Source organism: Podarcis raffonei, chromosome 6, assembly GCF_027172205.1.
Source record: "Podarcis raffonei isolate rPodRaf1 chromosome 6, rPodRaf1.pri, whole genome shotgun sequence".
NCBI lineage: Eukaryota > Metazoa > Chordata > Lepidosauria > Squamata > Lacertidae > Podarcis > Podarcis raffonei.
The window spans coordinates 32,222,923-32,242,945 of NC_070607.1; the positions used below are offsets into that span (position 1 = coordinate 32,222,923).

Consider the following 20,023-nt stretch of genomic DNA (forward strand, 5'->3'; position numbering starts at 1 on the left):
CATATTCTCTCTCTCTCTCTCTCTCTCTCTCTCACACACACACACACTTACTTTGGTTTATGCGGCGCTCAGAGCTCTCTTTTTTCCCAGGTGATAGAAAATTGGGGGGGGGGCGGTTTATCAGAATGCATAGGACGGAAAACAGTTCGATACAGAGTTATTGGAGGAATTGCCTTCCCATAGCTGGAAAAGAGGGTTAGGGCTGAGGCTCTACAGTGCATTTCTCCCGCACCCCCCGACGCACATACACACACACCCCTCTCCTGCGAAGTAAGCAGTCCCCTTGCATGCAAATGGCTTGCAAAAGGGGGCGATCGAAGTAAGCGAACAGGTCCTGCAAGTGGGAAAGAAGCATCTCACCCACGAATAATCCTCACACACCGAGAGGGAGGGAGGGAGAGGGACGCTTACCTTTGGGTTTGCAGCCAAAGCCGGGCCGGGCTTCCTCTTGCATCTGGGGGTGCCCCGGGAAAGGGGGTACAGAGTGAGCCCCTTTCTGATCACAAGGTGGCGGTTGCTGTTGTTTGTTGTTTAAAGGCGATGTTTTGGCCCGGGGAGGCGCGCCAGCAAACACAAAAGCCAGAAGGGGAAGGAGGTGGAGGATCGCCGGGCAAGTCAAGGAAAAAGAGCTGGGCTAGGTAGAAGAAGCGAAGAAAGGCGAGGAAAGCAGCTGGCTTCGCAGCTCGCTGGGCTGGGACAAAACGCACACCAGGAGGCTGCTCGTCTCCCTTCCGTCCAAGCAAAAAGAAAAAAAGAGCCCAGGCAGCCGAAGGGGCTCGGCGAGAGGTTAAGTCAACATTTCCCCCCACACACTCCAGGTCCCAACGCGCGCGGCTCCTTCCCAAAAACACGCACGCACTCCTTTAAATAAATGTTTGGGGTGGGGGGAAGGAGAGCGAGGAAGGAGGGAGGTAAAACAAAAGGAAAATCGAAACAATTATTTTGGTCGATCTGAAAGCACCACAACAAAAGAGCGCTAGGTGCGAGCACCGTCTTGGATGTGATCAGCCCTGGAGTCTTCTCTCTTTTCTCTAGGCGACTGGGATGGATAGAGGGGGGGAAAGAAGGCGACGCCAACAGGAGCAGCCGGAATCAACTCAATTGTTCGGCGGGGAGGCGAAGTGGGGAGAAGGCGCTGCGATTGCAAAGCACAGGCACACGCGCGCGAGAGGGGAAATCGGAAAGAAAAGCCCCCTTTCCCTCCGTCGTCCTCGTCGGCCTCATTTACATCTCCCTGGATGGCATCCTGGCCTCTGGCAGGATCCAGTTCCAGCCCTTCTTCAAGCTTCGCTTTTTTTCCTCTCCTCCTTGCTTCTCCTCTCTCCTCGACGCTGCTGCTGCTGCCTCCGCTGCCCCGTGAACGGAGATCAAGAGCAAAGCTGGTCGCTCAAAGCAATGGGGAGAGAAAGGAAGAGAGACAGAGAGGGAAAGGAGGGCGGGGGGCGAGTGAAATCGCCCTTAAAAGAAAAAAAGAAAAATCCCAGTGAATTGTATTGCCAGCTCCCTTTCGTCCATGCACCTCTCTCTCAGTGTGTGACTGGGGATTGCGAAGTCCTGACACGGACTCTCCACTAGCTCTGAACTGGAGCCACCTCCAGCCTCCACCTCTTCCTCCAATCTCCACCCCCTCTCTTTCTCTCTCTTCTCCCCACCCCTGGGCTCAGCTAATCATATAAACATATTATCATGTATAGAAGCGGCGGCAGCCAAAAATATGGGGGGGAACATATATATTCTCCTCTTCCCCGCCACCCCGCTTCTTGTGTCTCCCCGCCGCCACCCGCCCGAGCTGGTGGAAGGGGAGGGGGGCTTCTGGCAAATAAAAGCAGATTAGAGACAGCTAAGTACCAAACGTGAAGGAGATAATCTAAAGGCTCGATCTGCCACCACTGGCCATTTTCCACTCCATTTGAGCTGCTTGCGGCTGCACGGCTTTGGGGAGGAGGGATGGGGGGAGGTGGGCTGGGGAGAGAAAGAGAAAGAAGCGGCGCGGGGGTGTGGGTGGGTGTTCGTGCAAAAGCTTTGGGCTCGATCTGGCGGCGGCAGGGAGCGCTGGATCACTTCAGCCGGCGGTGGCTGGGAGCTTTGGGGCAGCCCCGCAGCGAGAGCAGGAGGCTCGGCTGCATCTCGGGGTCCCCACTGGGTGCTGTCCGCCCACTGGCAGAAAGGGCCTCCTCGCCAGCCCCTCCGCGGCGCCGCAGACGAGCAGCCGGCTTCGCCTCGCCGCTCGTTCCGGGGGAAGGCTTTGGCGGCCGGCTTCCCCTCTCGGCGCGCTGGGCAGGGCAGGCGGCGGCGAGCTGCAGACCCGCGCAAAGTTTCGTCGCCGGCTTTTTGCCTCCCCCCCCTCCCTGCCTGCCTCGTCCCTTTCTCCTTTGTGTGCGTAAAAAGCTGCCCGCGCCTAGCGCCGCGGACTCGGGATAGCAAAACGCAGGAGGGCCACCACCACCACACACACTGGGCGGGTGCGAGAGCCGAGCAGCAAGTGCGGCTCTCCAAGTGGAGCAGGAGGAGGAGGAAGAAGGTGAAGGAGGCAGTTGTGAGGGGGGACGGCGGCGCAGGGAAGCCTCCGAAGTTGAACTTCCGAGGGTCTGGCGGCGACTGAGGGGGGAGGGCGCAGGCGCGCGCGCACAAGACGGAGAAATGCAAACCCAACTCCGTCCGCCATTCTTCAGCGTCTTCACGCGCCTCCGAACAATTCAGTCGACTTTGCGGGGCGTGGGATCAGCTCGCAGCGACCCAGGGCAAAGGGAACTGGAAAACTGTTAACTAAATAAATAAAAATGACCAGATAAACCCCTTCCCCATTTGCGAGGGGGGGGTCTTTCTTTCTTTCATTTCTTCTTTAAAAGTGTTTGGCTCTCATTTGTTTGCTCCGAAATCCCTTCCCCGCGCCCGCTTCCCTCTCCATTTTCCCTGTTCCCAGGGCAGCAGGGCGACCAGAAAACCGAGAAACAACGCTTGGGAACCGTATCGAAAGAAGGGTGCGAAACTGCCCGCGACCCTCTGAGGCGCAGAAGGGAAGCTGTTCTACTTTCTCTCCCCCCTCCGTGAAAATTCCCTCAAACTGCGGGGAAGGGTTTCTCTCCCGCCTGCCCACTTCCCCTCCGTTCACTTTCCAAAAGGAAAAGAAAAAAGTGCTGTTCTTTTGTCTGTAATCCGAGGGCTTTCGGAAATTCTCGTGCCAGGGTTCGCTCACACGTTATGAGCATTTGATGGATCTCCCTGCCTGGCAGCTGTGGGGAAGGTTACACTGTGGCAGGACTCCTCTTTCGGCCTCATTCAAAGATGCAGTTTGAGGGGAAATGGAGAGGGATCCTGTAAACGTTACATCATAACATATCCCTCCTAAAGGGTAACAGCTCTGGATATCAGAGCGGGAAATGCTCCTTTCCTAACATTCACAAATTGCACAGGAGTTATATGGTCCCCTTGGTTTTTAATAAGTAAGGTAAAGGAACCCCTGACCATTAGGTCCAGTTGCGGGTGACTCGGGGGTTGCGACGCTCATCTTGCTTTACTGGCCGAGGGAGCCGGCGTACAGCTTCCAGGTCATGTGGCCAGCATGACTAAGCCGCTTCTGGCGAACCAGAGCAGCACACGGAAACTCCATTTACCTATTTATCTACTTGCACTTTGAGGTGCTTTCGAACTGCTAGGTTGGCAGGGACTGAGCAATGGGAGCTCACCCCGTCACGGGGATTCAAACCGCCGGCCTTCTGATTGGCAAGCCCTAGCCTCTGTGGTTTAACCCACAGCGCCACCCACATCCCTTTTTAATAAGTACTGGCACTCTATTATAACACCCTCAAAGGATCTTGAGACATGTCCTCTCTTTTATGCAAACAACAATCTTGTGAGGTAGACACACCCAGTGAGCATGGCTGCTGAAGAGGGATTTTGAAACCAAGTCCTCCTTACCCAACACTGTCCACTACAACTGTCCATAACATTAGTGCCTCACATCAAATGTAACTGATCCATAGAAAGGACTGTATGAACTAAAAACAATTTTAAAAGCCCACTGTCCACTACAATACGCACACACCACAATTAAATGAGAATCCTTTGGGCTGCTTAGATTTTTGCTTTGTTACATAACTCATAGTGCTTTTGCCTGTATTAAGACTACAGTGGTTTGGCTTATCCTGGTTATACCTGAAGGCCCTGTACTTTTATAGCTTCACACACACTTAGGCCTCATCCACACTTTGGTTTGGTCCATGACATCTAAGCATAGTCTAGCTGGTTTTTCTTTTGTCCCACTGCTTTCCCTGAGAAAACCCGCCACTCACCGCTGAATCGGAGCAAATTTGTTCCAATTCAGCGGTAGACAGTGAGTTTTCCTGGGGAAAGCAGTGGAACCAAAGAAAAAATAACAACAACTATAGGACAAAGGGAAGCCTGGATAAATGTACATAGAGAGAGTTGAGTGTACAGCACTGTTTGACAAATTTGATGCTTAATTTCCATCCAGAAATTGAGCACACACATAAACATTATCAATATAATTATGGTTTGGTTAATGTTAGTTTCTTATTTTGTCCACTTTATACCCATGCAGGATTTCTTAGAGTGTTAGCTAAGTTCCTGTACATAAGTTATAAGTGGGTACCCTGTGCAAACAGTTGGGGAGGCTGGGGATCCGAACCCCTCCCCAACCCCACCTCTTCACCAGACCTGACACCCATGTGTTCAATATCACATCTTCACTGAAGCCCACACTCATAAATCCTATTGTGTGTTTGATCACACATTGCCCAGGGGGTCAGCTGTACATTTGGCACCCCCATGACAGTGGCAGAGCTTCATGCTCTGGCACCGGGGGGCGGAGAGCAGGCGGGGGTGGGGCTGGCATGCTGCCCGCAGGGGCGTGGCTTGTGCCCTGGAGTGGGGTGCGCCGCCTGCAGGGGCGGGGCCAGCCACGATGGCACCCCACCGGGATTGCGCTGCCAGGGGCAGCACGCTCCCCCCGCACTCCTCTTCCTCCACCAGCTCCACGTGAATCGGGGCACACGTGTGTAGGACTTTTGGCAGAGAGGGCCATCATTATGTAGGAGCACAGAGCTAGAGTCAGTAGGTACATTCCCAACCTCACAGATGCGGGCTAAACATTTCAGGCCACAGAGCTCAAGTCTTCCAAAGAATGGTGTTATTTTAATGCTGGTTCTGTTCTAAGTTTTTGTACAGCTGTCCCAGGGGGGAAATATTTGGGTACAGGAGGGAAAGAAAGACTTGGGGGAATCTTTAGAAGAAAATGATGGGGAATCATTTGCAACTTTATCCAGCAACACCAAGAAGAAGAAGAAGAAGAGTATGGAAATTTCAGTCACTGGCATATTATGAAGCATAACTTTATCTACTATGTCAGAACTTATAGTCATTACTGTTGGAAGGGGGTGTGGTCAGATTGGGTCATACTTTCACCTTTGGTGAGAATGCACAAGCATGAAGAAGTTTGGGAACATGGTTGCTGATTACCGACAGAAATTTATCCACATTGAACCTCAGATAACTCCCAAAACTATGCTTCTTCATCATTTCGAAGCTAATGACCCTGGATTCGGGCAGAAAAGACCTCCTTAAGCAACTGTATGCAACTGCAGAGTTGTGTATAGCACATAATTGGAAGTCTCCAAAGCAACCACCTACACAGCAGTAGATTGCTAAAATTTGGGAGACTGTCATTATGTAGAAATTTAACCAGCAAGTACAGCAAGCAAATAAACCTTTTTAAAAACAAATAATAATAATATGAATAATTTTTAAAAAGCTATTATGGTTCCATGGCTTCCATTTATTTCCACTGCAGTAGTCCTTCGTCTTCTGATCAGTTCAACTCAAGTCCATTTTTTTTAAAGATTATGAGATATGTAACCTGTGCAATATAATTAGTGAGCCAATTGTTCCATGAGCATGATAAACTAAGAACAATTATCAGTGAGTTTCATTATTCCTTTAGTGTTCTTTATATGTGTGCATTTGTTAGCCTGTATTTTTGTAGGCTGTTAGCCTGTATTTTTGACTATGCAAAAAGTATGCAGTTCTCGTTTTCAGCAACATCTGTACAGTTATTTATTATTTGCTACTGCCTTTAAAATCCCACCTTTACTCCAATGAATTCAAGGTGGCACATGGGGCTCTCCATCTCTCCATATTATCTTCACAACAGCCCTGTGCTGTAGGTTAGGCTGAGAGTTGGTGACTGGCCAAGGTCTTACCATGAGCTTCTTAGTTCTGTTCGCATTCAGATTCTAGTCTCAATTTAATGTAATTTGAAGTTCTGGCCTGAGTGGGTATAAATTCTGTACCACAAGATTTCATGTAAGGGAAGATTCATGTTTTGTTTTTGTTTTTTAATATCAGTGGGTCTTAAACAAAAACAAAATTCTGGTCGTGTGAACGTGTAAAAATATTTTGGCTTCAGAGCTGCCTTCAGGGGTGGCACCTGTGTGTTAACGCCACGGGTACAAAATAATTGCAGCTCTGAGCACAGGTGATACAACCATATCACAACCACGTCCTGTTTTTTCTGGCCATGCCCTCTTTTTTTCCTCCTGCAGCAATGATTGCAAAAGGCTAAATTGTTGTTTAAAAGCCTCCAGTATTAGCTCTGTTGTGGCACCATTAATTGCCCTAGGGTCATTCTTCTGGAGTGAGTTATTTCAGCTTCAGGACCAGTCCTCCTGTATTAGCTCCATTGTGCCACCACAAATTGCCCTGGGGTCGCTTTCCCTGAGTGAGTTATGCAGTTCACACCAGAAAAATGGGGTTGTTTGATACTCAGAGAAACCTGCAATGAAAGCTTTTTAACAGTGTGAGCCTTCAGAGTTGCAGCCATCTTTCTGCTCTGTTGACACAACTGAGTTTTACTATGTAGAAAAACGGAGCAGCAGTTTTAAAATGAACTTATTTGAAGTAGTTAAGAGGGGGCTTTCCATCCTTCAGGATGTTATCATCCTTGATATTTTCACAGCGTTGAAGTCTTGGGTTTTAAGCATAGTCTGAAGCAGTTTAAGAGGTATTCCATGCTTCAAAGTAACATCCACCATGAAAATTAGGAAAGTGATTTATTCAAGAGTACTGCTTCTTATTGCTGTAAAATACTGCCAGTGATCTTCAGGTGTGTCCTAGCATCCAAATATGTTGACTGTTCCCACATGAACAATGAACCAGGCTCTGAGGAAACTGTTAGAATGAATTTACACTGAATATCCCATTTTAGGGGTCCAGTTAATATCAGATCGAAGTCAGGGCAGTGTCAGAAAGCCAAAGTTGAAGCCACAAGATGTATATATGATATTTGCCAAACATTTATGTTTTGTAACTGCTACAGTTATAACTTAGCAGCATCATGTTTGCTTTCTGACTACAAAGGTTTGTTGTCTCCTCTAACTTAAATCCAGAAAGTTCTGAAGCAAAATGGTCTACAGACAGCTCTTACCTTCTATCACTGGGTTCTCAATAAGGAAAGCACTTGTTTGGGAGAAGAAAACCAGCATATTGTCTGGACGTGATAACAGCAGGTACTAGAGGAGGCAGAGGCATGATAAGCGTTGTATAAAATTATGTATCATTTGGAGAAAGTAGATAGACATTTTCCATCTCTCAGAGGTGCTTCTTTACATTGAACATAGTTAAACTACCACAAGATCTCCACCATCTTGGATGGCTTTAAAATGGGGTTAGACAACTTCATGGAAGATAAGGCTATCAATGCTTATACAATTTTTTTAAACTGCAGAATATGTGGCGTTTTATTGAGCATTCATACTACAATAAAGATAGTAATATCTTTATGGCTACATAGCCATAGGGAAATAGATACATGGATTATGGAAAGAGTTCCTTAAGATATTTGATGTGGATCATGAAGGGGAGGGACGGGAGTTCTACAGAGCACAGGCGTTCTCTGACTGCTAGGATGGCTCACACAGGTAAGTTACTGCTTCTAAAAGACTAGCAGGTAATGCCTGCACATTTTAAAGTTCATCTCCAAAATACGGAGACCTAGAAACCTGCTTGTTTCTCACCTTCAGTACAGAACACCAACTCTTGCTAGATGTAAATTGTTCAAAGAACACGGCAGAACCCAAAGGTGAAAGATGCTAGACACAAAACTGACTTCTTTAATTATTTGAAAACAATACTCAAGTCACTACTGATTTTCAATAGCATATTTCTCTAGGCTGAAACACTACTAGCCCTGTAGAGATTTCTCAGTCAGAGTCTGTATATATGAAATGATGGATCAAATGCATTATGGTACCCATATTATGTAAAAATGTATTCCTGGTTTCTAAAGATAGGTGCTAGTGCAGATAAAGAATCTGAAAAGCGAGTTTGCTGATAGAGGGGCAGTTTCTGACCTTTGTGCAGTCAGAGAACGGGAGCAAGACTGGGTCACAAACCTTGCAACAATAAACAGGGATTATTGTGTTTGCTTTTCTTTTGCTAGGATAAAGAAGAGAAATTCCTTCTTATCTATTAGCTGTCAGAAAGAAAGAAAGAAAGAAAGAAAGAAAGAAAGAAAGAAAGAAAGAAAGAAAGAGGCTCAGCTCAGAGTGAAAGTTTTGCCTCAGTAAGGACTGTAGATATTTGTGTTTTCTTTGTTCCACAGACAACATAAGGAATCATTGCTTTAGAAATAATATTTCTGTGCCAAAGGAATTGTGTAATCTAAAAACCAAAACTATAGCTAAAAACACAGCTATAGCTAAACACTGTTAAGTCCTATTGAATTAGTGGGAGAGTTAAGCATTTTCAATCACTGCAACCTAAAAGTGCATGTCTGGGTAGCTGGAATGCTGCACTGCACTTTTGGCTGAAAAACAGAGATATCTATAGAGTTACTTAATGTTGATTAAATCCTAGTTAATGGGATCAGAGCAGCAATAGGAAATGGGTCTTGGAATAATGTTTAAAAGTCACTAATTAGATATTTCACTAATTATATATCCCCACAATTTTTGCAATAAGTATACAAATATTTAGCAAAGTTCAAGTGTCATTTCCATCTGATCTCAGTTGCTGATATTGTTTGTTAAGTATATTGTTAACATCATCTTGCTGTTTGCAATATGTTATTTGTGTGTGTGAGAGAAAGGGAGAAAGAGAGAGAAACAGAGGATATTTATCTGTGATAAAATGTTACAGAAAACAATATGCACCAGCCCCACCAAAATAATGGTGAAATATATATATGACATGATATAATTCTTAACTAAAATACTTCATCCTTACAGCTTGTTATAAAACGGAAAGTGTTATAGTTACTTCTCATATTTATTGCTGCCCACTTTTTGTTCCACTTTGACTTGACATTAGAGGTGATTTATATGTTACCCTGGAACTGCTTGCAACTTTTGTTTCTCGCTCACGTTAATTCACACAAGGTGGCCATTCACAGATTTCAGCCTCGGCATTGCCTGTGATCTCTGATGCTCCAAAAACGGATGCCAATCACAGCTGCTGCTTTAGTTTTCCGTGCGCTAAGGGCTGCTCGCACGCCAAATTGTTCATATGGAGGAAAAAGTAACCTGTGAAAAGTATCCTGTGAACTAGATATTAAGAGCATATAGATATTCCCTTTATCAGAGAGTCTAGAGGTGATGTCCTGTTCAGACTTACACAAGTTGCCTTGACATAATAACAGTGCTTCATCATGGTATGATCCCAATTTTTATTTTTGTCCCATTTTGCCCAACTCACCATGCCACACTTCTAGGGGCATCACAACAATTTGGTAAAGTCTGGTTTTATTTGCCACAGGCCATGAGATTGCCATGACACAGTTTAGAAGTACTGCAGAGTTCACAGACTCCGCAAAGGTTACCCACAGAGAATGGAAAGGCATAGAATGAATGCACACCCACACAAATAAAACAACCCAGTCGGCCTTTTTCACAGAGAGTGTAGCATGGGGCCAGTGAATTTCAAGCGCAGGGCCATTTCAATCAAAACTATTGTGATGTGTGTATTTGTCTGGGTTGTGGGGTTTTTTTGGGGGGGGGTGGGATAGAAAAATCCAGCTCACTTTCTCTAACACAATTCTATTTAATTTTAGGTTTTGTAACATTTCCCTTCATGTCTGCTATACATGCAATTCGGGTTGATCCAGTAGGAACAATTCAAATACCTACTGGATAAAGCACTTGAGAAGACTAATGGCCAATCGTTATGGATTATTGCCATGATTCTCAAGGAATTGTATACAACTTCGCTGTGTATGGGCTCTAATGAAAGGGTTCCTGACAACACTTTCAGCCAATTGTACTGACAGCTGCATTCTTGGGGAGAACACATTTCCAAAAGGTGATTGAACCTATCTGACAAAATGGGTCAAATTGCGCTCCCAGTTACAGCCACACAACACTCTTCCCTCTGCTAGACAGATAAATTGCTGAGTATGAGCAGCTACTTTGGGAGAATACATCTTGGTACATGTTATATCTCCTGCCATGTGAGCAAAAAATCATTAAAGCCTTTCTCCTGGAAGCAGTTGCAAGCATGAAAATGGACAGGGGTGCAAAATTCAGCACTGGGAAAATCTGAGCATTTATCTTTCATTCGCTTATGCAAGTTTCTAGCCCTTAAAAAAGGTTTGATATAAACTACAGCATGCCACAAATAGAAAACAGATTCAGTGCAGAAGAAGACATAGAAACAGCTCCAGAATGCTCCATAAAAGAAGCCAATCTATATGTTTACATAGTAAACCAAAACTAAAAGGTCTCATTCGCAGCCAGTATTACCAATGATCAGGGATGATAGGAAGCATAATATAACAACATCTGGAGGGTACCAGGTTGAGAGAGCAGCTAACCCACCAGATTTTGGAAAATTCTCTGGCCATTTGATAAGTTTCAAGAGCTTTCAACACCTCTCCACCCTGTTCTGAAGCAAATAACTGACTTGCCTGATGTATTGCATACCACTCACTAAGGTTGTACAAATGTTGAATCACACTTTAATCCACTTTGGCTCTAAACCAAATTTAAGTGTCTTTTTCTGGCAATAGATCTTCCCAATAGGCTACTATGTCTGGATTCAGTCTAGTCTGATTGAATAATGCTTTGCTTTTGCCTTTGCATGTCGGAACAAAGACTCTTCCAAGCTTCAACTGCGCCCATGGATGAGTGAACCTGGTAAATCATTCTGTGTATACTGACTAAAGTGAAATATTCCAAGGATGCACCCTTAAAAGACACACTAGGAATTATTATTATTATTATTATTATTATTATTATTCAAAGATATTTATATACCTCATAAGCATTAACATTTCCAAGCAGTGTACATAGAAATAAAGCATACAGAAAATAAAGCAATAAATAGCCATCACAAAACGAAACACTACCTTAAAATGCATAAGGTGACAAGAATGTCTTTGTCATGTGCCTAAAGTTCAGCCAGGAAGATGCCTGTCTAAACTCAGTTGGGAGAGAGTTCCACAGGATTGGATCCACAGCACTGAATGCATCTGAGTCATGGGGAACCACCAACAGAAACCCCACCAAAGGTCTCAGTGAACAAGCAGGAACAAAAGGGATCAAGCAGTTTGTAAGACATTCGCAGCCCAAACTATGAACGCCCTTGTAAGTTAATACAAAAACAATGAACCTGGCCCAGTAACTTGTGGGCAGCCAGTGCAAGCTTTTTAGCATCAGTTATGTGCTAGTTGTAGTCCCCATCAACAGACTAGCTGTAGCATTTTGTACCAGCTGGAGCTTCCAAACCAAGCATTGTCTAAAGCACACTGTGATAATCATGTCCTGTCTTTTACACCCAACGTTGACGCAATTGCTTTAAGTGGTGAGGTATGCATAAACAGAGTTGCATTTTCAAATGCCAATGCCAGCTCCTCTTGCATAAGATGCATTCAGTGGTGCTCCCTTCTGGACTTGGGCCACCTCCCCTTCATTGCTTCTGTCACTTCCCATTCATGTCCACTCCCTCTAGACCAGGCTCCCCCAACCTTGGCCCTCCAGATGCTTTTGGCCTACTACTCCCATTATCCCTAGCTAGCAGGATAAGTGGTCAGGGATGATGGGAATTGTAGTCTCAAAACATCTGGAGGGTCGAGGTTGAGGAAGCCTGCTCTAGACCCAATCTGTTCAACTACCTAGAGGATGAGGTGAGTACTGTTCTTTCATCTACTCCAGTCACTTCTTACTCACTTGAAGAGAGCAAGTGAACAGGAGAAGGATCATTGGGGCTCTGAGGTTTGGCATTGGGTTCCCTGATGGAGTGTGGGACTTGGCAGCTACTTGAACATAACAGCCCCAGCTGGATACTAATTACTAACTGTTGAATTTTATTTGTTTTTTGGTTGAAAATGACCTTGGGCCAAAATATAGCTCTGTGTGTCTGTGTGTTGCCAAAGACCAACCAGAATTCAAGTTAAGAGAGAAATGTAAAGTTTTGAAAGCAGGGATTTTCAAGTCTGGCTTAAACTGCATTCCTGCCTTTTCATAAAGGCCCTGGAGTGTGTCTAACTTAAGTTGCAATTTTGGTTGGCAGAGATGATTTAGAGTTCCCATTTTTCATGGGGAAGAAGCTGTGAAATTTTCTGGACTCTTTCTGGAACGTTCTGTAAGACTCACTTAGTCTCAGCGTGCACCTCAAAATGAGTGACCAACTGTGCGCATCCCATGGTGCAGCTGAAGTGAGGCAAAGCATTTCTTCCTGAAGCTTTGTTTTTCCAAAGGCAGAACATCCGATCAAGGGATTCCTGCTAAGCGTTCAGGAAGCCCCAAGGTTTTTGCCAGAACACAGTTTCAAAACCGCTGTGGTAAGTTCTGAGCGGCAGACAACGTGAAAGGAACTCAGTACAGAGACTAAAAGGCACACTGGGAAAAGCTCTCTCAGGAATGTGACACTGTGGACAGGCTCCCAGTCTGAACCCCTTTTGCAGAATACGTTAGCATATGGTACAATCCCAGTGGTGTAAACCATGGGGATGGGACCTCAGGGAGCTGAACTCATTCTTTCTTAATCTCCAGGGCTTCACTAGCAGCACTGCATCAGATCAGGTGTCATGATCCTGGCCTACTTTACTGAATAGGTGATGTAATTGTGTAGTCGCCATTGTGTCGTTTCCAGAGTCTCATCTTGCCAGTGCTTCTGCAGAGGGATTCCCTTTGCGCCATGCTCTTGCTTCCTCATCCCTGCTTCCACATTCACTCCACCTCCAATACATGCCTCACCTCCTCAAGAGACACTGCCCTTTCAAGCTCCTCCTCCAGACCCCAATCAGCCATTTTGCTATCAATTTTTGCGGGACTTGATTGGTTCCTGGTTTCAGCCCTCTGATCTGGCCACCAGTCCACCTTGCTGCCTCCTTTGTGTTCTTCAACCCCAAGTCCTAACCCCTATGTCAGGGATAGCAAATCTCAGCCCCAGGGGGGCCAAATGCAATCCTCTAGGCCTCTTTATCCAGGCCACACCCCTCACTACCTTTGCTCTGTACCCTCTTCAAATGCTTTTGCACTCTTCAAGTGCTTTGAAGTATGATAATTCATGTAGACCCAGGTTTCCCAAACTTGGGTCTACAGCTGTTTTGAAACTACAACTCCCATCATCCCTAACCACTGGTCCTGCTAGGTGGAGATGATGGGAGTTGTAGTCCAAAACAGCTGGAGACCCAAATTTGGGGAACCCTGATCTGGACATAGGTGTAAATTTGTATGTATGTGAGTAAGAACCTCTGAATTTTGTGTAGCCTATCTGGTAAGAATTAGCTCAGTTGCTCCACCCACATTTTGCTTCTGGCCTTCCCTCCACTGACAAGCAGCCCTGGAGAAGTTCTCCAGGAGGCAATGTGGACCTCAGGCTGAAAAGGGTCCCCTGTTCCTGCCTTAAACCATCTACTAATCTTATGATTCTTTGCTTAGCCCCACTTCCATGCTCATAAAAATGTAAACTGCTCACGCCCCATTTCCTTACACATATTAATTTTAACGTCCCCCTCTCCCTTTCGCAGGACTATAAAATTACTGTACGTATTCCACAACAGCCTTTCTTTCTAGAGTGCATTGTTCCTCTTATTGCAGTGTGTAACGAGGCTGTTGTTTGCAAGCCCTGCAGGGAATACCTAATTAAAACAAAATTATTTTCATTGTTAGTGAGTTTTTAAAATTCTCTAGCGTAACTCTATTAATTTAAGACTGGCTCGGATGCTGCATTTGGCTGCTTTCTCAGGTGTCTCCCTAGCATCAGAATCATGTGACACTGTAACATGTGAGCTGGGATCTCTGCCATGGCAAACCTCCGGGATCCCCAGAGCATTGGGAAATGGCATAAATTGCAAGAGCTGAGATCCATGAACTCTGAACACACAGAATTGCCTACCCAAATGCAGATGCCAGGAGGGTCACTATACATATGTAAAAGTGGGGAAATAAAATGCGCAAAACAGCTTTGAGGTGTAGCACTCCAGACTTTTAAAAGGCAACTTGAAATATTCTTGTTTTTGGGTGTTGTTTTTTTAAAAAAAAGTTGTAACGGGTAAAACAAAATTTCCAAACAAGTAATACTTTGCATGTTGTATCATACGGTTAGCTACACAAATCAATTTTAATGACTACTGGTCTAAAGTATTATTTAATAAATGGCAAAATCATTGAGTTACTCAGAATACTTGATAATTGTTTTCTTTCTCTTTTTTTTCAAAATAAATTCTACACATGACTAAGGAAACACCCATTTCCATTTGTTTTATGTTAAATCAACATCTAACCACTCTGGTGATTTCATTCAAAGAAAACAGAAGGAACGCATTAGCTTTGTGGTTAGAGAGATTGATGGGCTTCAAACATTTTAACATGGATGAGGATTCCCCCCCCCCCAGCCCTCCCAACTATGGAGGCCGATGTTTTTAATTTAAACAGATTCTGGTGAAATGGAGATCATTTGATTCAGCAAAGCTATTCCTCGTTCCTTAGGCAGAAATTAAGTTTAGTATTTTTAATTAACTAATATTCAAGAGGAACCTTTGTTTAAGGAGACAAAGAATACACAACAGAAACATTTCTGAGGGGAAAACCAGACATGACATGATTACATAGTGGGTGGGTGGTGTCTAGGAGCACATGAGAAAGGAACACTGTGTGTGTGCGTGCGCGTGCACGCGCGCACACACACACACTGTCTCCCATCAGTAAATTGCCCTAGTTTAGCCTTTCTCAACCTGTGGGTCCCCAGATGTTGTTGAACTACAACTCCCATCACCCCTAATTAGCAAGGCCAGAGCTCAGGGATGATGGGAGTTGTAGTCCAACATCTGGGGACCCACAGGTTGAGAACCGCTGCCCTAGTTCCTTCTGTCCCTTTCGCCATTTCTTTCATAGCTTCAGGGAACAGAGCATAGTCCAAACTCATGATCTGCTAGGATTAGTGAGTTTGGAATAGATGGACCTTGGGCTACCACAGCTGAGCTGGAGATACACTGGCTACACTCCCTTAACCTGGCTGAGCCCAGGCTACACTAGCTCAGCAGGAGTTCAGCCAACAGAAATTAAACTGGCAGAATTTGTGCTGGCATAAGTCCCCCAAAGGGTGGGGCAAGGCAAGGAGCGACTTTTGCCTATTCCAAACTTCAAGTCAAGCCATGTGACTTGGCATCCTGGCAAAATTTATGCCAGCAAAAAGGGTTGGTGTACGTCAAACTATGTTTTGAAAGCTCATTGTCCCACTTCCAGGCTCAGAGCAGCTCAGCTGGCAGCAGCGCAACTCCTGAATGGCATTTGGAACAGGGGTAATTTATGTCAGTTTAAGGGTTTTTTTTCAGACCCCTGACCATTAGGTCCAGTTGCGACCGACTCTGGGGTTGTGGCGCTCATCTCACTTTATGGGCCGAAGGAGCCGGTGTACAGCTTCCGGGTCATTTGGCCAACATGACTAAGCCACTTCTGGCAAACCAGAGCAGCGCACGGAAACGCCGTTTACCTTCCCGCCAGAGTGGTACCTATTCATCTACCTGCACTTTGACGTGCTTTCAAACTGTTAGGTTGGCAGGAGCAGGGACCGAGAAACGGGAGCTCACCCCGTTGTGGGGATTCGAACCACCGACCTTCTGATCAGCAAGTCCTAGGCTCTGTGGTTTAACCCACAGTGTCTCCCGTGTCCCTTCCAGTTTAAGTTAAGCCAGTGTAAATTCCACCAGATTCCTGTACTCAGGATGGCTCTGCCCCCATGCTAATAAGAAGAAAGACAGAAAGATTCAGTCTTCCTCTTCCACCTGATATGCTTTCAACTGCTCCCCACCCCCCAGTGGTGGCTGATCCATTAGGGAGAATGGGCGCACTGCCACTCCTGAACCTGTCCTCAACCAGGCCCCACCTGCCTGCCTTCTTACTTCCAACTGGTCCAGGGAGGGATACTGCCTTTCACCTGCCACATCCTTAGCCTCAGTGTTGCCCTTGTAGAACTCGTCAAGGAAGAGAATGGAGAATGGAGAACTAGAATTAGTTAGCTCTACTTGTCAGAGGAAATGGGACAGGGGACCTCATTATTCTGGCTTCTGCCAGCACACTACATTAGTTAAATTCAGGCTTTAATCTCAGATGTAGTTTTCTGTCTGCTATTATTGCTTTCAGCACTACTCATAATCACTGGTATGGTTTAGCACAAATGTGCCAGCTTGTGTACAACCCGGGAGCACATTTCAGCTGCCTTGCTCCTCCACAGCTGTTTTGCCACTGTGCCATAACAAGCAAAGCCATGGCTTGGCTTAGCATGAGGGTAGCCAATGTAGTACCCTCCACATGTTGGTGGACTACAACTCCCATCAATCCCAGCCAGCATGGCCAAGAGTGAAGGATGATGGGAGTTATACTCCAGCAACATCGGGGGGGGGGCAGCGGCACCACTTTGGCTTAGAGCAGCGGTTCTCAACCTGTGGGTCCCCAGATGTTGTTGGACTACAATTCCCATCATCCCTGAGCTCTGGCCTTGTTAGCTAGGGGTGATGGGAGTTGTAGTCCAACAACATCTGGGGACTCACAGGGTGAGAACCACTGGCTTAGAGGTTTAGACCTCTCCTAACTAACCGTGAACCATAGCCAAGGTTTGCTGTTGTGCCACGTTAAGCCAAGCCATGGTTTGGTTCAGTGTGGTGCACAAAACCAGGCCATTGGGGGAGGAAAAATAACCCATGTTGTTTAATTGAAAGGAGGTAAAAATGTGTTTAAATATATACATAAAAATGGTCCTTTCTCAGCTCAGGAACAAGATTGTAGTCACTTCATCAGTACGTGTCTGGTAGTGAGTCCCTCATGCAATCAAACCAGGAATGAAGCCCACTCCCACTTCAGAGCAAAAAGCCTTCTAGCTGACATTTTACCATGCTTCTGCCAAGCCACCTGGTGTGAATCTAGCAGCTGCAAGAGCTGTCATTTTTGTTTCAACAAATATAAAGGTCTCTGATTCAGTCGTTCTTCTCTCCCTCCCTCCCCCCAATTACAAATACCTGAAGCAGAAGGGTATTAATATCAGTAAAGTATAGGAAATCAAAGATATTACATTTCCGTCTTCTCCCCACTCTCCTTAAATAAGCATTTGCTTTCAAATCTGTTGGTTTTTGACAAATACTGCTCCTGTCTGATTGAAAGCCCGGTTCCGCCTTTCTAAAAACAGCAGTCAAAAGAGTGATATCAATGCCATGCTACTGTTGCAAAGAACATCAATCACATGCCTAATAGTAGTTCTAATTATATACTCACATTAAATAATTCATTAAGATGCTATTGAAGATTTCCAGTACAAGAACTGTGCAGCCATTTATAGTCTAATTGACACCCCAAATAAAAAAGTTGCGGGGAAATGGTATGAGGGAACAGGTTATTCTCAAACGTGAGGATGCAAGAAACACCCATTGGCACAAGCCTGATCGTCTATTTTGTATAAGTTTTACAAATGCCATGTTAATGGAAGAGTTGCGTGGGAATTGTTCCTTTTCTGCTTAGCTTTGCTCTCTATGAAATTGGAATAAAGTCCATAGGCATCTTGTGCAGTAAAGGTAAAGGGACCCCTGACAATTAAGTCCAATCACAAATGACTCTGGGGTTGTGGTGCTCATTTTGCTTTACTGGCCGAGGGAGCTGGCATTTGTCTGCAGACAGTTTTTCTGGGTCATGTGGCCACCGTGACTAAGCCATAGCAGTGCACAGAAACCATAACAGCGCACGGAAACACCATTTACCTTCCCACCAGAGCGGTACCTATTTATCTACTTGCACTGCATGCTTTCGAACTGCTAGGTTGGCAGGAGCTGGGACTGAGCAACGGGAGCTCACCCCGTTGCAGCACCCCGTTGCAGTAGTGCTGGGCAATATAGCGATGTATCATCCAAAACCAGTTTGAAGTCCATATTGTGATATTGATTACATAATTTTTTGACCTGGCAATATATCACGAATCATGATGTGTGTGCGCTCTATGCAAAAACCACAATGTGGGGGAAACTGTGAAGTCATCCAATAATTCTCTTGATTTCTGCAGCCCCTGTTAAGTCTGCTGGCTCAGCTCTCACCTGCCTCATGCAGGGGGCAGCGAATCACAAGAGCAGGCACCAGCAAAAATCACAACACAGGAAAAACCGTGAAGCCAGCCAATGCCTCTACATAGCTCCCTCCATCCTTATTTCAGACATTGTGATATATTGTGGTATATCACAATGTTTAGCTGGTGATATATCACAAAGTTGAAAAACAGATATTGCCCGGCCCTAGTATACAGATCCTACTGCCATTGCATGTTGGCAATAGGACTGATCCAGGGCTTTTCACTGCACCAGCCTGGGAGATGCCCCCAATTCTGGTCTGGACAAGTGCTAGGGTGGTGAGGTTGCTACACTCTATCAAGACCCCACCATTGGCAGCCAGGCGTTAAGATTGCAGCCTAAGTACAGTATTCTTGTTCCATGGACTTGGTGCAGGAACAGTCATGCAGGTATTCCAATTTGACCTTTGACATCATAACTAAAATCAATGCCGAAATAAAACAAAGAAGCATGGGAGAATAAGTATGTAGGTCTCACAAACGCAGAGGGATACTGACTCAGTGTGTTTCAGCGTTGTATATTTATGTCTTTGAGGCATAGCAGCACACTGGATGTGGTACTGATTAAGGCAACATATTTTTTATGCTTATTTACACCACTCAAAGAGAAGAACTGAGCAGCTTGCACAGTATTAGCGAAAAGGAATCCGCAAATAGTGAGGAACTGCTCTCTGGCCCCCTTAGCTTACGTCCATTCCCTCCCTTGGAGCAATTTCCTTAGAAATCAGATCATTCTTCATGAACTATCAAAATGTTGGCCATTATCGTTTTCATGAATGCCCATTTAAATTAATTTGCAACATGCTTTAACCTTGGCACTTTGCTGCAATCGTGTTCTGAGTTTACTGTAGCATTAATCATTAGAAATCTGTCATCACACAGTGGTTTATCTTGCTGCCAGAAGCACTGACACCAAGTCTTTTATTATCACGTTGCATATTAGAGTAAAAGAGCCAAATTTCACTCTGGCCATTCCTTTAAATTGTCTTTGCTTCGAAGAAAAGCAAGCAACCAACCCAAATTTTCTTCTGTGGGCCTTCGTCCTAGAATAGGATCTGTAATATATGATCCTCATAGATATAGATAACAGGGCTAAGTCTGTTGCGGTGCAAATTCATGAATTGTGGCTAGGATCCATAGAGCTACTTTAGGCATGTTGACAAATATATTGCTATTATTCATAAGTAATTAATAGCATATTCTCATTATCCAGGAGCTGGAGTCAATCCAATCTGTTTTGGACGCGGTCACATTCCCCTTTAAAAATGTTCACGTTGTAGGGGGGCTCTGTGATCCAGCCAGGCTTCCATATCCTCCAACATTTCTCCAGTGAAAATAGGGACATCCTCTTCCATCATCATCATCATTTATACCCTGCCCATCTGACTGGGTTGCCCCAGCCACTCTGGATGGCTTCCAACATATATAAAAACATAACAGAACATTAAACATTGTTCCCTTAACC

The 20,023-nt window shown here is 45.2% G+C and overlaps 1 protein-coding gene across 24 annotated transcripts in view; it reads right to left on the minus strand.

Annotated features, from left to right (window-relative positions):
* The window catches only part of ADGRL2 (adhesion G protein-coupled receptor L2), a 569,402-nt gene that overhangs the window by 200,233 nt on the left and 349,146 nt on the right, over nt 1-20,023 (minus strand). For 8 of the 24 annotated variants that reach the window (XM_053391954.1, XM_053391933.1, XM_053391937.1 and 5 more), the window contains exon 1: nt 412-1,721. The exons of 1 other annotated variant lie outside the window; for it this stretch is intronic. The gene's annotated coding sequence lies outside the window, so the exon portion shown is untranslated. Of the gene's footprint in view, nt 1-411; nt 1,723-20,023 lie in introns of those variants that run through there. 15 more of the 24 variants (XM_053391935.1, XM_053391934.1, XM_053391931.1 and 12 more) reach the window with 4 other exon arrangements.